The sequence below is a fragment of the Phyllobates terribilis genome, unplaced genomic scaffold (assembly GCF_046119375.1).
Source record: "Phyllobates terribilis strain yellow unplaced genomic scaffold, ASM4611937v1 Scaffold_4__5_contigs__length_816908805, whole genome shotgun sequence".
Lineage (NCBI taxonomy): Eukaryota > Metazoa > Chordata > Amphibia > Anura > Dendrobatidae > Phyllobates > Phyllobates terribilis.
The window spans coordinates 20,083,148-20,105,850 of NW_027362764.1; positions in this window are offsets into that span (position 1 = coordinate 20,083,148).

Consider the following 22,703-nt stretch of genomic DNA (forward strand, 5'->3'; position numbering starts at 1 on the left):
AACAAAGCTCAAAAATCTTCCGGATCGGCCTTTTTTTTGCCTTTTCACCTCACCTGGATTTTTTTTCATTGTATGATGGTAAAATGAATGGTGCAATTCACATTACAACTCCTTACACCCAATAACAAGCCTTCGTACGGCAATCATCAGCAACAATAGGTACAACAATTAGTTATGTCTCATAGAAGAATGGAAGGAAAAGAAATGGAGGCTCAAAATGATAAATTGTCTAGTCATGAAAGGGTTAAATGGGGTTGTAGGCATCTTTTATTATGAGAGGTTAGAAAAGTTGTGCCCGATCAGCTTAGAAAAGAGACGTCTCAGAGGCGACCTCCTCTACATGATATGTGCCGGAGTAGTGCTGCAGACACAATGTGCGGGAATAGTGCTGCAGACACAATGTGATGAAGTAGTGCTGCAGATACAATGTGATGGAGTAGTGCTACAGACACAATATGCTGGAGAAGTGCTGCAGACACAATGTGATGAAGTAGTGCTGCAGATACAATGTGATGGAGAAGTGCTGCAGACACAACATGCCGGACTAGTGCTGCAGACACTTTGTTATAGAGAAGTGCTGCAGACACAATGTGATGGAGTAGTTCTGGAGACACAATGTGCCGGAGTAGTGCTGCAGACACAATGTGCCAGAGAAGTGCTGCAGACACAATGTTATGGAGAAGTGCTGCAGACACAACATGCCGGACTAGTGCTGCAGACACTATGTTATAGAGAAGTGCTGCAGACACAATGTGCCGGAGTAGTGCTGCAGATACAATGTTATGGAGAAGTGCTGCGGACACAACATGCCGGACTAGTGCTGCAGACACTATGTTATAGAGATGTGCTGCAGACACAATGTGCCGGAGTAGTGCTGCAGATACAATGTGATGGAGAAGTGCTGCAGACACAACATGCCGGACTACTGCTGCAGACACTATGTTATAGAGAAGTGCTGCAGACACAATGTGCCGGAGTAGTGCTGCAGATACAATGTTATGGAGAAGTGCTGCGGACACAACATGCCGGACTAGAGCTGCAGACACTATGTTATAGAGATGTGCTGCAGACACAATGTGCCGGAGTAGTGCTGCAGATACAATGTGATGGAGAAGTGCTGCAGACACAATGTGCCGGAGTAGTGCTGCAGACACAATGTGATGGAGTAGTGCTGCAGACACAACATGCTGGACTAGTGCTGCAGACACTATGTTATAGAGTAGTGCTGCAGACACAATGTGCCGGAGTAGTGCTGCAGATACAATGTGATGGAGTAGTGCTGCAGACACAATGTGATGAAGTAGTGCTGCAGACACAATGTTATGGAGAAGTGCTGCGGACACAATGTGCCGGAGTAATGCTGCAGATACAATGTGATGGAGAAGTGCTGCAGACACAATGTGCCGGAGTAGTGCTGCAGACACAATGTGATGGAGTAGTGCTGCAGACACAATGTTATGGAGAAGTGCTGCAGACACAACATGCTGGACTAGTGCTGCAGACACTATGTTATAGAGTAGTGCTGCAGACACAATGTGCCGGAGTAGTGCTGCAGATACAATGTGATGGAGAAGTGCTGCAGACACAATGTGCCGGAGTAGTGCTGCAGACACAATGTGATGGAGTAGTGCTGCAGACACAATGTGATGAAGTAGTGCTGCAGATACAATGTGATGGAGAAGTGCTGCAGACACAACATGCCGGACTAGTGCTGCAGACACTTTGTTATAGAGAAGTGCTGCAGACACAATGTGATGGAGTAGTTCTGGAGACACAATGTGCCGGAGTAGTGCTGCAGACACAATGTGCCAGAGAAGTGCTGCAGACACAATGTTATGGAGAAGTGCTGCAGACACAACATGCCGGACTAGTGCTGCAGACACTATGTTATAGAGAAGTGCTGCAGACACAATGTGCCGGAGTAGTGCTGCAGATACAATGTTATGGAGAAGTGCTGCGGACACAACATGCCGGACTAGTGCTGCAGACACTATGTTATAGAGATGTGCTGCAGACACAATGTGCCGGAGTAGTGCTGCAGATACAATGTGATGGAGAAGTGCTGCAGACACAATGTGCCGGAGTAGTGCTGCAGACACAATGTGATGAAGTAGTGCTGCAGACACAATGTTATGGAGAAGTGCTGCGGACACAATGTGCCGGAGTAATGCTGCAGATACAATGTGATGGAGAAGTGCTGCAGACACAATGTGCCGGAGTAGTGCTGCAGACACAATGTGATGGAGTAGTGCTGCAGACACAATGTTATGGAGAAGTGCAGCTGACAAAACATGCTGGACTAGTGCTGCAGACACTATGTTATAGAGTAGTGCTGCAGACACAATGTGCCGGAGTAGTGCTGCAGATACAATGTGATGGAGAAGTGCTGCAGACACAATGTGCCGGAGTAGTGCTGCAGACACAATGTGATGGAGTAGTGCTGCAGACACAATGTTATGGAGAAGTGCTGCAGACACAACATGCCGGACTAGTGCTGCAGACACTATGTTATAGAGAAGTGCTGCAGACACAATGTGATGGAGTAGTTCTGGAGACACAATGTGTGGGAGAAGTGCTGCAGACACAATGTGACGGAGTAGTTCTGCAGACACAATGTGACGGAGTTGTTCTGCAGACACAATGTGCCGGAGTAGTGCTGCAGACACTATGTTATAGAGAAGTGCTGCAGACACAATATGACGGAGTAGTTCTGCAGACACAATGTGTGAGAGAAGTGCTGCAGACACAATGTGACGGAGTAGTTCTGCAGACACAATGTGACGGAGTTGTTCTGCAGACACAATGTGCCGGAGTAGTGCTGCAGATACAATGTGATGGAGAAGTGCTGCAGACACAATGTGCCGGAGTAGTGCTGCAGATACAATGTGACGGAGTAGTGCTACAGACACAATATGCTGGAGTAGTGCTGCAGACACAATGTGATGAAGTAGTGCTGCAGATACAATGTGATGGAGAAGTGCTGCAGACACAACATGCCGGACTAGTGCTGCAGACACTTCGTTATAGAGAAGTGCTGCAGACACAATGTGATGGAGTAGTGCTGCAGACACAAAGTGATGGAGTAGTTCTGGAGACACAATGTGCCGGAGTAGTGCTGCAGACACAATGTGCCAGAGAAGTGCTGCAGACACAATGTTATGGAGAAGTGCTGCAGACACAACATGCCGGACTAGTGCTGCAGACACTATGTTATAGAGAAGTGCTGCAGACACAATGTGCCGGAGTAGTGCTGCAGATACAATGTTATGGAGAAGTGCTGCGGACACAACATGCCGGACTAGTGCTGCAGACACTATGTTATAGAGATGTGCTGCAGACACAATGTGCCGGAGTAGTGCTGCAGATACAATGTGATGGAGAAGTGCTGCAGACACAATGTGCCGGAGTAGTGCTGCAGACACAATGTGATGAAGTAGTGCTGCAGACACAATGTTATGGAGAAGTGCTGCGGACACAATGTGCCGGAGTAATGCTGCAGATGCAATGTGATGGAGTAGTGCTGCAGGCACAATGTGATGAAGTAGTGCTGCAGATACAATGTGATGGAGTAGTGCTGTAGACACAATATGATGGAGTAGTGCTGCAGACACAACATGCTGGACTAGTGCTGCAGACACTATGTTATAGAGTAGTGCTGTAGACACAATGTGATGGAGTAGTGCTGCAGGCACAATGTGCCAGAGTAGTGCTGCAGACACAATGTGATGGAGTAGTGCTGCAGACACAATGTTATGGAGAAGTGCTGCAGACACAACATGCCGGACTAGTGCTGCAGACACTATGTTATAGAGAAGTGCTGCAGACACAATGTGATGGAGTAGTTCTGGAGACACAATGTGTGGGAGAAGTGCTGCAGACACAATGTGACGGAGTAGTTCTGCAGACACAATGTGACGGAGTTTTTCTGCAGACACAATGTGCCGGAGTAGTGCTGCCGACACACTATGCCGGTGAAGTGCTGCAGACATAATGTGTGGGAGTAGTGCTGCAGACACAATGTGATGAAGTAGTGCTGCAGATACAATGTGATGGAGAAGTGCTGCCGACACAATGTGCTGGAGTAGTGCTGCAGACACAAAGTGATGGAGAAGTCCTGCAGACACAATGTTATGGAGAAGTGCTGCAGACACAATGTGCGGGAGTAGTGCTGCAGACACAATGTGACGGAGTAGTGCTGCAGACGCAATGTGCCGGAGTAGTGCTGCAGACACAATGTTATGAAGTAGTTCTGCAGATACAATGTGATGGAGTAGTGCTGCAGACACAATGTGATGAAGTAGTGCTGCAGATACAATGTGATGAAGTAGTGCTGCAGATACAATGTGATGAAGTAGTGCTGCAGATGCAATGTGATGGAGTAGTGCTGCAGGCACAATGTGATGAAGTAGTGCTGCAGATACAATGTGATGGAGTAGTGCTGTAGACACAATGTGATGGAGTAGTGCTGCAGACGCAATGTGCCGGAGTACTGCTGCAGACGCAGTGTGCCGGAGTAGTGCTGCAGATGCAATGTGCCGGAGTAGTGCTGCAGATGCAATGTGTCGGAGTAGTGCTGCAGATGCAATGTGCCGGAGTAGTGCTGCAGACGCAATATGTCGGAGTAGTGCTGCAGATGCAATGTGCAGGAGTAGTCCTGCAGACGCAATCCCCGGACCATGCAGGTCATCAAAAAACTGTTACATTTTGCATCTAAAATTGTGAATGTTTCTGAATTTCTATCTCCTCTTCAGGTTCCTCATTGTGATAGGAACGGACACGAATCTGCTGAGACCTGGATCGGTGCATTCAGTGTCCTTAGTGTTGTCATCACCGCCTGCTGCTCCGTGCCGTCCACGCCTTCTGCTCCGTGCCGTCCACACCTGCTGCTCCGTGCCGTCCACGCCTGCTGCTCCGTGCCGCCAACGCCTGCTGCTCCGTGCCGTCCATACCTGCTGCTCCATGCCGTCCACGCCTGCTGCTCCGTGCCGTCCACGCCTGCTGCTCCGTGCCGTCCACGCCTGCTGCTCCCTGCCGTCCACACCTGCTGCTCCGTGCCGTCCACGCCTGCTGCTCCGTGCCGTCCACGCCTGCTGCTCCGTGCCGTCCACACCTGCTGCTCCGTGCCGCCAACGCCTGCTGCTCCGTGCCGTCCACGCCTGCTGCTCTGTGCCGTCCACGCCTGCTGCTCCGTGCCGTCCACGCCTGCTGCTCCGTGCCGTCCACGCCTGCTGCTCCGTGCCGTCCACGCCTGCTGCACCGTGCCGTCCACGCCTGCTGCTCCGTGCCGCCCACGTCTGCACCTTGGAGCTGCTTTCAGTCACTTTCTTGCCTTCTTGCCCAGATTTTTCCATCGAAAGTAATTTTCAAAAACAAAGTGAACGTATGAACGGTCCGACGCTCCGGCCCCTCAGAAATCCTATTCTATAAAATTTACACCACATTTAATGACTTGAAAATTCACAATATTTTAATGGAATAAATCTGTAAAATTCCGAATAAAAAAACAGAGTAAAATGGTGTTAACGCTTTTGTTTTATGATGCGTTGAGAAAATGTCAATTATTTTACAGCCCCTCGTAGAGACGTCGACCTGCCGAGGGCTGTTATAAAATAGCAACGCAGAGAGATTATTATAATTATTACAGGTTATTGGTCATTTGCCGTCAGGTTTCCACAACCAATGAAATGACATCAAGGAAAATGGAGGCAAAGTGGCCAAAAGACCCGGAACATGAAAGTCTGCAAAGGCTGAACGTAGAGGCGAGGGGAACACGGCACAGACTGGTGGAGGCGCATGGAGTCCTGCTCATCTGGAGCTTGGGCCCATGAGGCATCTTAACATGGCAAAAAAAAGTAAGTGAACCCTTTCAGAATGACTTGGATCTCTGCATTTATTACTAATAATAATTGTATTTCTATAGCGCCAACATACATAGTTATCCCATACTCGGCTGCGCAAACAACATCAGCCTCAGCGGTCGGCAGCGCAGCGGCGGTCCCCACTGACCGCAATCCACGGGTGGCGTAGTCGGACATTGTTATTACTTAAGACTGCCACTGGTTTGACCGCCCTGGGCACGGACCGGGTCACCGCCACGGAGGACTACAACCCCCAGCGATCCGGCTCCGGGTATCCCCCTGCACAGCACAGGCCCAGGGGGCGCGTCAGATGCCCTATCCAGAATGCCTCACCAGTCGGACACTGAAGAAGAAGTGGATGACCTGGACGAGATTGAGCTACCTGCCTTCCACAGAAATGGGATGGTCCACGAGCAGTGCACCTCCAGGAGGTATCGTGGTAAGACACTAAACCCTTTACCTCATCACAGTTGGAAGGAGACCCAGGACAGCGACCCGGTTGTCAGCCGTATCAAAGAACTGATAACCCAGGAAGGTTCCTCTCTGGAGAAGGACGCTCCTCGACAAGCCAAGCAACTGTGGAATGAGAGAAGCCGGCTGTTCATCTATAGAGAGAAGCTGTGCCGAAGGTATGTCAACCCTAGGACCCATGAGATGGTATGGCAGATCGTAGTGCCCAGGACAGACATCCAGATGGTGTTGAAGGCCTACCACGATCAAGTGGGGCACTTTGGCTGGAATAAGATAGAAACCCTAGTGAAGAGTCGGTTTTATTGGGTTGGGATGTGGAGTTCCATAGAGAGGTGGTGCCGGGATTGTGGACCCTGCTGCCTCAGAAGAAAAGACTACAGCAGCCAGAAGGCACCCCTGTAGCCCATCAAGACAACTCGACCCTTGGAGATCGTTGCCCTGGATCACGTCAAGCTGTCACCCAGCAGGTCAGGATACTCCTATGCACTGACCATGGTGGATCACTACTCCCGGTTCCTGGTGGTAGCCCCCGTCAAGGATCTGACGGCAGAAACTGCAGCAAGGACGTTTCAAGCATCCTTCTGCAGGCCCCTTGGATACCCGGAAAAGGTGCTGACGGATCAAGGCTCTGCCTTTGAAGCCAAGCTGTTCAAAGAGTTTTGTCATCTGTACGGGTGTAAGAAGATTCGGACTACGCCGTACCACCCTCAAACCAATGGTCTATGTGAAAAGATGAACAATATCGTCATAGACCTGCTGAAGACCTTACCTCTAGAAGAAAGGAATCAGTGGCCAGACAAACTACCTGACCTGGTAGATCTCTACAATCACATACCTGTGAGTTCCACCAATTGTACTCCAGCGTACCTCATGAGAGCAAGACCCGGAAAGTTGCCCATGGACCTGGAGCTTGGAGTGGTAGAGCCAGAAGCAGATATGTCCACTGAAGACTGGGATACGACTCGACAGGAGTAGTTCAAGAGAGTACAGGCCTGTGTCGTAGACAGTCTAAATAGGGTGAGAGATAAGCAGGAAGCACAGTACAACAAGAGTTCACCAGCCGAACCCTTAACACCTGGAGAAGTTGTGCTGAAGCGAAAGAGAAGTAACCACAAGCTTGACGACCAGTGGGAATGAGAGCCTTACATTGTGTTGGATTCCAGGTTCGACAATAAATAGAAAAACCTGCCTAATCAGTAAAGATGGAGGTAAGACAACTGCAACAGTCTCAAGAGACCACTTGAAGTTGTGCCCAGGGTTATTGAAGCCACAGGAAGAAGTACCTCTTATAGTGCCTGAAGAACCCAAAGAAGATGTACTCCATACTGTCTTGGGAGATTTCCCGGCAGATTGGCCTCAACTAGGTGGAACTGTAATAATACCTGTGATACACTTCTACCAACAGCCAGAAGACCCTCCACTGCAAGCAAGACCTGTAAGTGCCCGAGAAGAGCCTGCTCAGGAAGAATCCCCGGAAGAAGGATCCCCGGCTGGAGAACAGCCAGAAGGCCCAGCAAATGGTATGTTTGCCAGTCCCATAGAGAGGTTAAGGCAGTTTTACAATCTACCAACCCATAGAACTGACAGAGTGGAAGACAGTGCACACACAGATACCAGCAACAATCCCGTACTACGCAGGTCAACACGCAGTACGAAAGGCCAGGCCCCTGTCAGGTATAGAGAGTAAATAGAGAAATACCTGCAGTGTAAATAGTTACCCCATAGGTTATATTTTTGTGTTATTTATGTATTTATTTATTGACCTGTTTCTACATTGCAATGGACAATTTTTTATGAACAATTGGTTACCCTTAAGGGTATATAAGGACTCTGAGACTGAGGACTGTGAGCAGCCCAAAAACTGTTCCTATACATAGTTGCACTTATCAAAGTGCCCCCTTAGTGACCACAGAACAAAAACCTGTTTGGCGTGGCCGAAGACGTGGTCCAGCACCTGGATCACTTATGCCCTGTAGCCACGCCCATGGCCTACGTTGAGGGTTTTCAGGCGGGTCCCTCGTGTTCTTTCATCGGTGAAATGGACACCAGGTTTCGGGACTTACTGTAACTTTATTAATGTTATTATACTTGTTGTTGTTATTATAATTATTATTATTGTTGTAACCTGTTTTGAAAAAATGCTTCAGTCCAGGAGTACTGAATTGTTCTAGGGGGGAATGTGGCGCCCTGCTGTGCACAGGTACCACAGGACCCAGGGTGCATGGACGGACTTCTCCACAAGAGGCCCTCATTACATACAAACATCTCCACCCTTCCACCTCATACCACCAGAGGGAGCCCGTTAGGGAGATATATATGGAGAGTGGAGCTAGGCAGTTCAGTTCAGTCAGTGAGAAGTGAGTGTTCAGTCAGACTGAGAGAGAGTCTGAGAGCGTGCTGACGCTGAGAGCAGCGAAGACGCAGCACGTCTGCTGCCGTATTGAGGGCCCCGAGTGTGGCCGAAGGCAAGAGGAGAAAGGAGAGAGGAGTTGAGGGGGCAGAGGAGCATCATAGGCTCACCCCGATATACAAACTGGACACCGGGTCCACGCCTACAGGGCCCCTTTATACCCAGTAGGGATCACCGTCATTCCAGGAGGACTACAAGTCCCTGGCTGACCTGAAGCTAGACCCATTACAGGACCAGGAACCACAAGGCCCCAGAGTCCAGGGAGAGTGGTTACCAGCAGAAGGTCCTACTACCGAGCGACAGGTGAAGGAACAGCACGACACATAAGCTAGGCCCAGTTGCAGGCTGGCCAGGAGCATACAGAGAGGCAGACACGGACCAGGAGGCCTTATACCCGCTCCCTGAGGAGAAGTCCTGAAGTGCACCCACCCTACTGAGTACCCTGGACCGTACTTGACATCCGCACCAGTAAAGGTATTGAAGCGAACCCCCTGTCTCTGTCAGTGTAACATACCTGGCGGCGTCCTTGCATAGTGGTCCATCTCCCACTGTGCAAGAGCGCGCACTTGATCTCCTGTCCAGAATGTCTCTCTGGCTTCCCTCCATGCTGTCTGTTTGTGTCTGTTTCTGCTGCTTAAGGGCGGCGCCCGATCACTTCCTGCTTTTTGCACCTGCTGTGGGTCACACCCCTTGTGCGTCCTCAGCCTATTGATGTCTGTCAACTGGTATATAACCCAGCTGCGGCAATCAACCCCTGCCTGAGCATAGTGTTTCATTCAGTGTGTGCTTGCACTCTGAAGGTGCCAGGTCCCGTTCTTTGTCTCCTGCCTTGCGGTATCAGTTCCCGTGTCTGAACTGAGTCCTGTCTTTGTCTCCTGCCTTGCGGTATCAGTTCCCCTGTCTGAACTGAGTCCTGTCTATGTCTCCTGCCTTGCGGTATCAGTTCCTGTGTCTGTACTGTGTCCTATCTGTGTACCTTAACCTGCAGTCTGTACTCGTTCCCTGCCTGTTCGTTCCGCCTTCCTGGAGGCTGTATTTCCAGGCCAGTCTGAACACGCTCCTTGCCTGTTCGTCCTGCCTCTCTGGGGGCCGTATTCCCAGACCCGCTCCTGTATCCCGCTGCAGTGTCGGTCTCCTCCGTACACTCAGTTCCAGTCTGAACTCTCTCCTATCTTTTACCTGTTTTTTCTCTATGTCCGTTCCATTCCTTTTTCTGCAGAGTCTGAACTCGTGCCTAACTCCTGCTCGTTGTCACTGTACTTCCGTTTGTGAGTTTGTGGTCCACTCGCTACTTCTCTGCAAGTACCCTGTGGGTATCTGGTTCTGCCTTTCCCTTCTAGTCTGTTCCGTGTGAACAGAGCCCTGTTCCCACCGCGTCTGCAGTTTTCGCTTTGCTCTGCTCTGTCCGCCTCGTCTGCGGTTCTCGCTTTGCTCAGCTCTGTCCGCCTCGTCTGCGGTTCTCGCTTTGCTCAGCTCTGTCCGCCGCGTCTGCGGTTTTCGCTTTGCTCAGGTCTGTCCGCCGCGTCTGCGGTTTTCGCTTTGCTCAGCTCTGTCCGCCGCGTCTGCGGTTTTCGCTTTGCTCAGCTCTGTCCGCCGCGTCTGCGGTTTTCGCTTTGCTCAGCTCTCTCCGCCGCGTCTGCGGTTTTCGCTTTGCTCAGCTCTGTCCGCCGCGTCTGCAGTTTTCGCCTTGCTCAGCTCTGTCCGCCGCATCTGCGGTTTTCGCCTTGCTCAGCTCTGTCCGCCGCGTCTGCGGTTTTCGCTTTGCTCAGCTCTGTCCGCCACGTCTGCGGTTTTCGCTTTGCTCAGCTCTGTCCGCCGCGTCTGCGGTTTTCGCTTTGCTCAGCTCTGTCCGCCGCGTCTGCGGTTTTCGCTTTGCTCAGCTCTGTCCGCCGCGTCTGCGGTTTTCGCTTTGCTCAGCTCTGTCCGCCGCGTCTGCGGTCTTCGCTTTGCTCAGCTCTGTCCGCCGCGTCTGCGGTTTTCGCTTTGCTCAGCTCTGTCCGCCGCGTCTGCGGTTTTCGCTTTGCTCAGCTCTGTCCGCCGCGTCTGCGGTTTTCGCTTTGCTCAGCTCTGTCTACCGCGTCTGCGGTTTTGAATTTGTCTCCCAGTCTGTACTGGACCCTACCCAGCCTGTGCTCTAGTCTGCCTGTTCCTGTATTCCCCGGTGTGGGTCAACAGCCGTGTCCGGAGTCTGACCTGGAGTAGACCCTGGTTCCTCTGCTCGGTTCCTCCCTGGTGCACTGGCGTCGTATGCCGTCGTGCGACCTTGGTCGGATCGGGCAGATACTTAGTTACGCCCCTCCAGGCACTCTCCGGTTCATGGCACAGTGGAATCACTACATAAACACGCACATGCCAGTCAGTCCGGGCGTGTGCATTACAGTCAGTTACTCCTGCTGCGCCATCTTTCCCCCTGCACTACAACGCCCAGCACAACCATCAAACTCCACACTGCCCAGGGGGCCCGCTCCACCTGTGGGGAGCAGAAACACCTCAGCTGCCGTCCCATCACCCCCTGGAGGTCTGCAGCAGCGCTGGTAAACCTTACCAGGTACCACAGGTGGCGTCACGAACTTTATAAACCCCTTTTTATTGACCGCCCTGGGTCACGGACCGGGCCAGCCACCGTGATATCCCCCACCAGCATCCATAGGCCCGGCTGCCGAGTAACCCCCCATGGCCCAGGGGGCGCGACACTTCCCATCTCCCTGCGGTCACGCTGCTGCCCATCTCCCTGCGGTCACGCTGCTGCCTCTCTCCCTGCAGTCACGCTGCTGCCCATCTCCTTGTGGTCACGCTGCTGCTGGCGCGCCCCCTGGGCCGTGGGGTACTCGGTGCCGGGCTGGTCGTCGTTAGGGGAGATGTCACAGTGGCGGTGACCCGGTCCGTGACCCAGGGCAGTCAATCAAAAGGGGTTATTGATAGGGGATTTATGTACAAAGTTTGTGACGCCACCTGTGGTATGCGGCTAAAGGGAGCCGCCGCTGCGGATCAGGTCCTCTGGAGCTGTTGTTAGTGCAGCAAAGCTGGTGTGGCTCTCCACAGGTAGAGCTTAGCTCCAGGGCAGTGTAGAAGTAATAGGTTGTGCTGGGCGTTGTAGTGCAGGGGTGATGGCGCAGATAATAATCACAGAGACGGTGGAGTGCAGTCCTCAGGGTCTTTACTCACAGTTGTTGCAGTCCAAGTTACAGGTACCAGCGTAACTTCCCTCGTCGTGCTGAGCTTACTCAGGGAGGGGTTCAGTCCACCCTCAGATATCTCCGGAGTACTTAACGGGACCCCCTTCTGTGTGTTATCTCTCTCTGGCCGTCTCCCTGCACCTCATACCAAGTGTCCCAATCCAGTACCTGCGGGCCTTGTCGGGCGACATCAGTTCCGTCCCCTGGGTCCTCTATGGCTACCTTCTTGGTGAGACTGATATGGACGGTTGGCTGCAGAACTTGAAATACTGCAGCCTCCAGTTTCTAGTTGAGACATAGAGTGCTCTGCTAGTTGAGGGACCGGTCCCCTTTGTGTGGCCTGACCCCTCCACCTCCTGGTAGATTCGGGCGTACGGGTGGCCTCCAGCACTGCCCGTACCCCTGGGGTCCCTTCCTTGTTCCTGGAGCCCTTCCTGCTCCTCTCTCCTTCTCCATCAGTGCTGGGCCTCTCACTAGGCCCTCTGCCTGAGCAGAGCTCCTACAGAGCATCTGCTCCTCTCACTCTCCTGTAGACTGTTCTCACTCACTGTTCTGACTTGAGTGAGCTGTCTAAGATGGCTTCTCTATTTATACCTTCCTCTCATGTGCTCGCCTAACTACGTCCTCCACCCACACCCACTACATAGCTCCTCCCAACAGCTAGGGACCCGGGACTGTGCTCTCCCTTAGGAGCAATCTCGCCCTACCCCCACTGCGGGTATGTGTTGGATGCAGGTGTTAGGCTGTGTGCCCACGATGCGTATTTCATGCGTTTTTGGTGCTGAAATTTCCGCAGCGTAAACGCATGATAAACGCATGGGAAGCCTTCTGCCATGGTCCCCTATGCAATTCTGCACTTTCAATGCCCATGCTGCGGATTTTTCCGCAGCGTTTATGATGTGCTCAAAAATCCGCAGCATGTCCATTAATTTTGCTGCACATAACACATCTGCATCTCTGGCTGCTATGGGCATAAAAGGGGACAAACTTATGGTGTGGCCCCCATGCTCCCCTGACCTCAACCCCATTGAGAACCTCTGGAGCATCATCAAAAGGAGTGTCTATGATGGCGGGAGGCAGTTCACATCTAAGCAACAGCTCTGGGAGGGTATTCTGTCCTCATGCAAAACAATTGAAGCAGAAACCATCCAAAACCTGACAAATTCAATGGACGAGAGAGTTCAGAAGCTCCTTTCCAACAAGGGGTCCTATGTGCAAATGTAACATCACCTAGAATAAAGTTTTGAGTTGAAAACTGTTTGATTTCAGTTTGTAATAACCTGCTAATGCTTATAATTTCACAAATGACCATTTTTTTGTTCTTTATTAAAATGAAAAGGTTGAAAACTCTGCTGTGCATAATAATTTGGAACATGCATTTTGAGGGCAGTTTGAGTGTTTTATTTTTTTATAAATCTCCTGTTATCATCGGCAGATTATACAAAAACCTTTCAATTGTCCTCTAATAGTTATTAGACTGGAAAATTACAATGACTGCAATTCATATAGGGAATGTGGGAAAATCTGAGAAAATATTATTTGCATAATAATTTGGAACACAGTGTACAGTGTGACCTAGTTGTCAAGCACTTTCCAAGTGATGCTATCGCCTGGAAAGCGCTTCTCAATCCGCATGCGTTTTTTCTGCAAGGGAGATGCAGAAATGCTGCAGAAATTTTCTGCTTCATTTCTGCATCGTGGGCACATAGCCTTAGGGTCCCGGGCAGCACTCCTTCCTTACCTGAGAGTGAGATGCAGTACCTCTGTGGCGACCGAACCCTTAGGGGCGCCACACTGCCCATCTCCCTGCGGTCACGCTGCTGTCCATCTCCCTGCGGTCACACTACTGCCCATCTCCCTGCAGTCACGCTGCTGCCCATCTGCCTGCGGTCACGCTGCTGCCCATCTCCCTGCGGTCACGCTGCTGCCCATCTCCCTGCAGTCACGCTGCTGCCTCTCTCCCTGCGGTCACGCTGCTGCCTATCTCCCTGCGGTCACACTGCTGCCCATCTCCCTGCGGTCACGCTGCTGCCCATCTCCCTGCGGTAACGCTGCTGCCCATCTCCCTGCGGTCACGCTGCTGCCCATGTACCTGCGGTCACACTGCTGCCCATCTCCCTGCGGTCACGCTGCTGCCCATCTCCCTGCATTCACGCTGCTGCCCCTCAGAGAGTTATCACTGTGTTATCTGTGGTGTTACATAGGACTGCAGGTGACATCTACTACATTATCTGTACTCAGAGAGTTATCACTGTGTTATCTGTGGTGTTACATAGGACTGCAGGTGACATCTACTACATTATCTGTACTCAGAGAGATATCACTGTGTTATCTGTGGTGTTACATAGGACTGCAGGTGACATCTACTACATTATCTGTACTCAGAGAGTTATCACTGTGTTATCTGTGGTGTTACATAGGACTGCAGGTGACATCTACTACATTATCTGTACTCAGAGAGTTATCACTGTGTTATATGTGGTTTTACATAGGACTGCAGGTGATATCTACTACATTATCTGTACTCAGGGAGTTATCACTGTGTTATCTGTGGTGTTACATAGGACTGCAGGTGACATCTACTACATAATCTGTACTCAGAGAGTTATCACTGTGTTATCTGTGGTGTTACATAGGACTGCAGGTGACATCTACTACATTATCTGTACTCAGAGAGATATCACTGTGTTATCTGTGGTGTTACATAGGACTGCAGGTGACATCTACTACATTATCTGTACTCAGAGAGTGATCACTGTGTTATCTGTGGTGTTACATAGGACTGCAGGTGACATCTACTACATTATCTGTACTCAGAGAGTTATCACTGTGTTATCTGTGGTGTTACATAGGACTGCATGTGACACCTACTACATTATCTGTACTCAGAGAGATATCACTGTGTTATCTGTGGTGTTACATAGGACTGCAGGTGACATCTACTACATTATCTGTACTCAGAGAGTTATCACTGTGTTATCTGTGGTGTTACATAGGACTGCAGGTGACATCTACTACATTATCTGTACTCAGAGAGATATCACTGTGTTATCTGTGGTGTTACATAGGACTGCAGGTGACATCTACTACATTATCTGTACTCAGAGAGATGTCACTGTGTTATATGTGGTGTTACATAGGACTGCAAGTGACATCTACTACATTATCTGTACTCAGAGAGTTATCACTGTGTTATCTGTGGTGTTACATAGGACTGCAGGTGACATCTACTACATTATCTGTACCCAGAGAGTTATCACAGTGTTATCTGTGGTGTTACATAGGACTGCAGGTGACATCTACTACATTATCTGTACTCAGAGAGTTATCACAGTGTTATCTGTGGTGTTACATAGGACTGCAGGTGACATCTACTACATTATCTGTACTCAGAGAGTTATCACTGTGTTATCTGTGGTGTTACATAGGACTGCAGGTGACATCTACTACATTATCTGTACTCAGAGAGTTATCACAGTGTTATCTGTGGTGTTACATAGGACTGCAAGTGACATCTACTACATTATCTGTACTCAGAGAGTTATCACTGTGTTATCTGTAGTGTTACATAGGACTGCAGGTGACATCTACTGCATTATCTGCACTCAGAGAGTTATCACTGTGTGTTATCTGTGATGTTGCATAGGACTGCAGGTGACATCTACTACATTATCTGTACTCAGGGAGTTAACACTGTGTTATATGTTGTGTTACATAGGACTGCAGGAGACATCTACTACATTATCTGTACTCAGAGAGTTATCACTGTGTTATCTGTGGTGTTACATAGGACTGCAGGTGACATCTACTACATTATCTGTACTCAGAGAGTTATCACTGTGTTATCTGTGGTGTTACATAGGACTGCAGGTGACATCTACTACATTATCTGTACTCAGAGAGTTATCACTGTGTTATCTGTGGTGTTACATAGGACTGCAGGTGACATCTACTACATTATCTGTACTCAGAGAGTTATCACTGTGTTATCTGTGGTGTTACATAGGACTGCAGGTGACATCTACTACATTATCTGTACTCAGAGAGTTATCACTGTGTTATCTGTGGTGTTACATAGGACTGCAGGTGACATCTACTACATTATCTGTACTCAGAGAGTTATCACTGTGCTATCTGTGGTGTTACATAGGACTGCAGGTGACATCTATTACATTATCTGTACTCAGGGAGTTAACACTGTGTTATATGTTGTGTTACATAGGACTGCAGGAGACATCTACTACATTATCTGTACTCAGAGAGTTATCACTGTGTTATCTGTGGTGTTACATAGGACTGCAGGTGACATCTACTACACTATCTGTACTCAGAGAGTTATCACTGTGTTATCTGTGGTGTTACATAGGACTGCAGGTGACATCTACTACACTATCTGTACTCAGAGAGATATCACTGTGTTATCTGTGGTGTTACATAGGACTGCAGGTGACATTACTACATTATCTGCACTCAGGGAGTTATCACTGTGTTATCTGTGGTGTTACATAGGACTGCAGGTGACATTACTACATTATCTGCACTCAGGGAGTTATCACTGTGTTATCTGTGGTGTTACATAGGACTGCAGGTGACATCTACTACATTATCTGTACTCAGGGAGTTATCACTGTGTTATCTGTGGTGTTACATAGGACTGCAGGTGACATCTACTACACTATCTGTACTCAGAGAGTTATCACTGTGTTATCTGTGGTGTTACATAGGACTGCGGGTGACATCTACTACATTATCTGTACTCAGGGAGCTATCACTGTGTTATATGTGGTGTTACATAGGACTACAGGAGACATCTACTACATTATCTGTACTCAGGGAGCTATCACTGTGTTATATGTGGTGTTACATAGGACTGCAGGAGACATCTACTACATTATCTGTACTCAGAGAGTTATCACTGTGTTATCTGTGGTGTTACATAGGACTGCAGGTGACATCTACTACATTATCTGTACTCAGAGAGTTATCACTGTGTTATCTGTGGTGTTACATAGGACTGCGGGTGACATCTACTACATTATCTGTACTCAGGTAGTTATCACTGTGTTATATGTGGTGTTACATAGGACTGCAGGAGACATCTACTACATTATCTGTACTCAGAGAGTTATCACTGTGTTATCTGTGGTGTTACATAGGACTGCAGGTGACATCTACTACATTATCTGTACTCAGAGAGTTATCACTGTATGATATCTGTGGTGTTACATAGGACTGCAGGTGACACCTACTACATTATCTGTACTCAGAGAGTTATCACTGTGTTATCTGTGGTGTTACATAGGACTGCAGCTGACATCTACTACATTATCTGCACTCAGGGAGTTATCACTGTGTTATGTGTGGTGTTACATAGGACTGCAGGTGACATCTACTCCATTATCTGTACTCAGAGAGTGATCACTGTGTTATCTGTGGTGTTACATAGGACTGCAGGTGACATCTACTACATTATCTGTACTCAGGGAGTTATCACTGTGTTATCTGTGGTGTTACATAGGACTGCAGGTGACATCTACTACATTATCTGTACTCAGAGAGTTATCACTGTGTTATCTGTGGTGTTACATAGGACTGCAGGTGACATCTACTACATTATCTGTACTCAGAGAGTTATCACTGTATGATATCTGTGGTGTTACATAGGACTGCAGGTGACACTTACTACATTATCTGTACTCAGAGAGTTATCACTGTGTTATCTGTGGTGTTACATAGGACTGCAGCTGACATCTACTACATTATCTGCACTCAGGGAGTTATCACTGTGTTATATGTGGTGTTACATAGGACTGCAGGTGACATCTACTCCATTATCTGTACTCAGAGAGTGATCACTGTGTTATCTGTGGTGTTACATAGGACTGCAGGTGACATCTACTACATTATCTGTACTCAGGGAGTTATCACTGTGTTATCTGTGGTGTTACATAGGACTGCAGGTGACACCTACTACATTATCTGTACTCAGAGAGTTATCGCTGTGTTATCTATGGTGTTACATAGGACTGCAGGTGACATCTACTACATTATCTGTACTCAGAGAGTTATCAGAGTTATCTGTGGTGTTACATAGGACTGCAGGTGTCATCTACTACATTATCTGTACTCAGGGCGTTATCACTGTGTTATATGTGGTGTTACATAGGACTGCAGGTGACATCTACTACATTATCTGTACTCAGAGAGTTATCACTGTGTTATATGTGGTGTTACATAGGACTGCAGGTGACATCTACTACATTATCTGTACTCAGAGAGTTATCACTGTGTTATCTGTGGTATTACATAGGACTGCAGGTGACATCTACTACATTATCTGTACTCAGGGAGTTATCACTGTGTTATATGTGGTGTTACATAGGACTGCAGGAGACATCTACTACATTATCTGTACTCAGAGAGATATCACTGTGTTATCTGTGGTGTTACATAGGACTGCAGGTGACATCTACTACATTATCTGTACTCAGAGAGTTATCACTGTGGTATCTGTGGTGTTACATAGGACTGCAGGTGACATCTACTACACTATCTGTACTCAGAGAGTTATCACCGTGTTATCTGTGGTGTTACATAGGACTGCAGGTGACATCTACTACATTATCTGTACTCAGGGAGCTATCACTGTGTTATATGTGGTGTTACATAGGACTGCAGGAGACATCTACTACATTATCTGTACTCAGAGAGATATCACTGTGTTATCTGTGGTGTTACATAGGACTGCGGGTGACATCTACTACATTATCTGTACTCAGGTAGTTATCACTGTGTTATATGTGGTGTTACATAGGACTGCAGTAGACATCTACTACATTACCTGTACTCAGAGAGTTATCACTGTGTTATCTGTGGTGTTAAATAGGACTGCAGGTGACATCTACTACATTATCTGTACTCAGAGAGTTATCACTGTGTTATCTGTGGTGTTACATAGGACTGCAGCTGACATCTACTACATTATCTGCACTCAGGGAGTTATCACTGTGTTATATGTGGTGTTACATAGGACTGCAGGTGACATCTACTCCATTATCTGTACTCAGAGAGTGATCACTGTGTTATCTGTGGTGTTACATAGGACTGCAGGTGACATCTACTACATTATCTGTACTCAGGGAGTTATCACTGTGTTATATGTGGTGTTACATAGGACTGCAGGAGACATCTACTACATTATCTGTACTCAGAGAGTTATCACTGTGTTATCTGTGGTGTTACATAGGACTGCGGGTGACATCTACTACATTATCTGTACTCAGAGAGTTATCACTGTGGTATCTGTGGTGTTACATAGGACTGCAGGTGACATCTACTACACTATCTGTACTCAGAGAGTTATCACCGTGTTATCTGTGGTGTTACATAGGACTGCAGGTGACATCTACTACACTATCTGTACTCAGAGAGTTATCACTGTGTTATATGTGGTGTTACATAGGACTGCAGGAGACATCTACTACATTATCTGTACTCAGAGAGATATCACCGTGTTATCTGTGGTGTTACATAGGACTGCAGGTGACATCTACTACATTATCTGTACTCAGAGAGTTATCACTGTATGATATCTGTGGTGTTACATAGGACTGCAGGTGACACCTACTACATTATCTGTACTCAGAGAGTTATCACTGTGTTATCTGTGGTGTTACATAGGACTGCAGCTGACATCTACTACATTATCTGCACTCAGGGAGTTATCACTGTGTTATATGTGGTGTTACATAGGACTGCAGGTGACATCTACTCCATTATCTGTACTCAGAGAGTGATCACTGTGTTATCTGTGGTGTTACATAGGACTGCAGGTGACATCTACTACATTATCTGTACTCAGGGAGTTATCACTGTGTTATCTGTGGTGTTACATAGGACTGCAAGTGACATCTACTACATTATCTGTACTCAGAGAGTTATCACTGTGTTATCTGTGGTGTTACATAGGACTGCAGGTGACATCTACTACATTATCTGTACTCAGAGAGTTATCACTGTGTTATCTGTGGTGTTACATAGGACTGCAGGTGACATTTACTACATTATCTGTACTCAGAGAGTTATCACTGTATGATATATGTGGTGTTACATAGGACTGCATGTGACACTTACTACATTATCTGTACTCAGAGAGTTATCACTGTGTTATCTGTGGTGTTACATAGGACTGCAGCTGACATCTACTACATTATCTGTACTCAGGGAGTTATCACTGTGTTATATGTGGTGTTACATAGGACTGCAGGTGACATCTACTACATTATCTGTACTCAGGGAGTTATCACTGTGTTATATGTGGTGTTACATAGGACTGCAGGTGACATCTACTACATTATCTGTACTCAGAGAGTTATCAGTGTTATCTGTGGTGTTACATAGGACTGCAGGTGACATCTACTACATTATCTGTACTCAGGGCGTTATCACTGTGTTATATGTGGTGTTACATAGGACTGCAGGTGACATCTACTACATTATCTGTACTCAGAGAGTTATCACTGTGTTATCTGTGGTGTTACATAGGACTGCAAGTGACATCTACTACATTATCTGTACTCAGAGTTATCACTGTGTTATCTGTGGTGTTACATAGGACTGCAGGTGACATCTACTACATTATCTGTACTCAGAGAGTTATCACTGTGTGTTATCTGTGATGTTGCATAGGACTGCAGGTGACATCTACTACATTATCTGTACTCAGGGAGTTATCACTGTGTTATATGTTGTGTTACATAGGACTGCAGGAGACATCTACTACATTATCTGTACTCAGAGAGTTATCACTGTGTTATCTGTGGTATTACAAAGGACTGCAGGTGACATCTACTACATTATCTGTACTCAGGGAGTTATCACTGTGTTATCTGTGGTGTTACATAGGACTGCAGGTGACATCTACTACATTATCTGTACTCAGAGAGTTATCACTGTGTTATCTGTGGTGTTACATAGGACTGCAGGTGTCATCTACTACATTATCTGTACTCAGGGAGTTATCACTGTGTTATCTGTGGTGTTACATAGGACTGCAGGTGACATCTACTACATTATCTGTACTCAGGGAGTTATCACTGTGTTATATGTGGTGTTACATAGGACTGCAGGTGACATCTACTACATTATCTGTACTCAGGGAGTTATCACTGTGTTATATGTGGTGTTACATAGGACTGCAGGTGACATCTACTACATTATCTGTACTCAGAGAGTTATCACTGTGTTATCTGTGGTGTTACATAGGACTGCAAGTGACATCTACTACATTATCTGTACTCAGAGTTATCACTGTGTTATCTGTGGTGTTACATAGGACTGCAGGTGACATCTACTACATTATCTGTACTGCGAGAGTTATCACTGTGTTATCTGTGGTGTTACATAGGACTGCAGGTGACATCTACTACATTATCTGTACTCAGAGAGTTATCACTGTGTTATCTGTGCTGTTACATAGGACTGCGGGTGACATCTACTGCATTATCTGCACTCAGAGAGTTATCACTGTGTGTTATCTGTGATGTTGCATAGGACTGCAGGTGACATCTACTACATTATCTGTACTCAGGGAGTTATCACTGTGTTATATGTTGTGTTACATAGGACTGCAGGAGACATCTACTACATTATCTGTACTCAGAGAGTTATCACTGTGTTATCTGTGGTGTTACATAGGACTGCAGGTGACATCTACTACATTATCTGTACTCAGAGAGTTATCACTGTGGTATCTGTGGTGTTACATAGGACTGCAGGTGACATCTACTACATTATCTGTACTCAGAGAGTTATCACTGTGTTATCTGTGGTGTTACATAGGACTGCAGGTGACATCTACTACACTATCTGTACTCAGAGAGTTATCACTGTGTTATCTGTGGTGTTACATAGGACTGCAGGTGACATCTACTACATTATCTGTACTCAGAGAGTTATCACTGTGTTATCTGTGGTGTTACATAGGACTGCGGGTGACATCTACTACATTATCTGTACTCAGAGAGTTATCACTGTGTTATCTGTGGTGTTACATAGGACTGCAGGTGACATCTACTACATTATCTGTACTCAGGGAGTTATCACTGTGTTATCTGTGGTGTTACATAGGACTGCAGGAGACATCTACTACATTATCTGTACTCAGAGAGATATCACTGTGTTATCTGTGGTGTTACATAGGACTGCGGGTGACATCTACTACATTATCTGTACTCAGAGAGTTATCACTGTGGTATCTGTGGTGTTACATAGGACTGCAGGTGACATCTACTACACTATCTGTACTCAGAGAGTTATCACCGTGTTATCTGTGGTGTTACATAGGACTGCAGGTGACATCTACTACATTATCTGTACTCAGAGAGTTATCACTGTGTTATCTGTGGTGTTACATAGGACTGCGGGTGACATCTACTACATTATCTGTACTCAGAGAGTTATCACTGTGTTATCTGTGGTGTTACATAGGACTGCAGGTGACATCTACTACATTATCTGTACTCAGAGAGTTATCACTGTGTTATATGTGGTGTTACATAGGACTGCAGGAGACATCTACTACATTATCTGTACTCAGAGAGATATCACTGTGTTATCTGTGGTGTTACATAGGACTGCGGGTGACATCTACTACATTATCTGTACTCAGGTAGTTATCACTGTGTTATATGTGGTGTTACATAGGACTGCAGGAGACATCTACTACATTATCTGTACTCAGAGAGTTATCACTGTGTTATCTGTGGTGTTACATAGGACTGCAGGTGA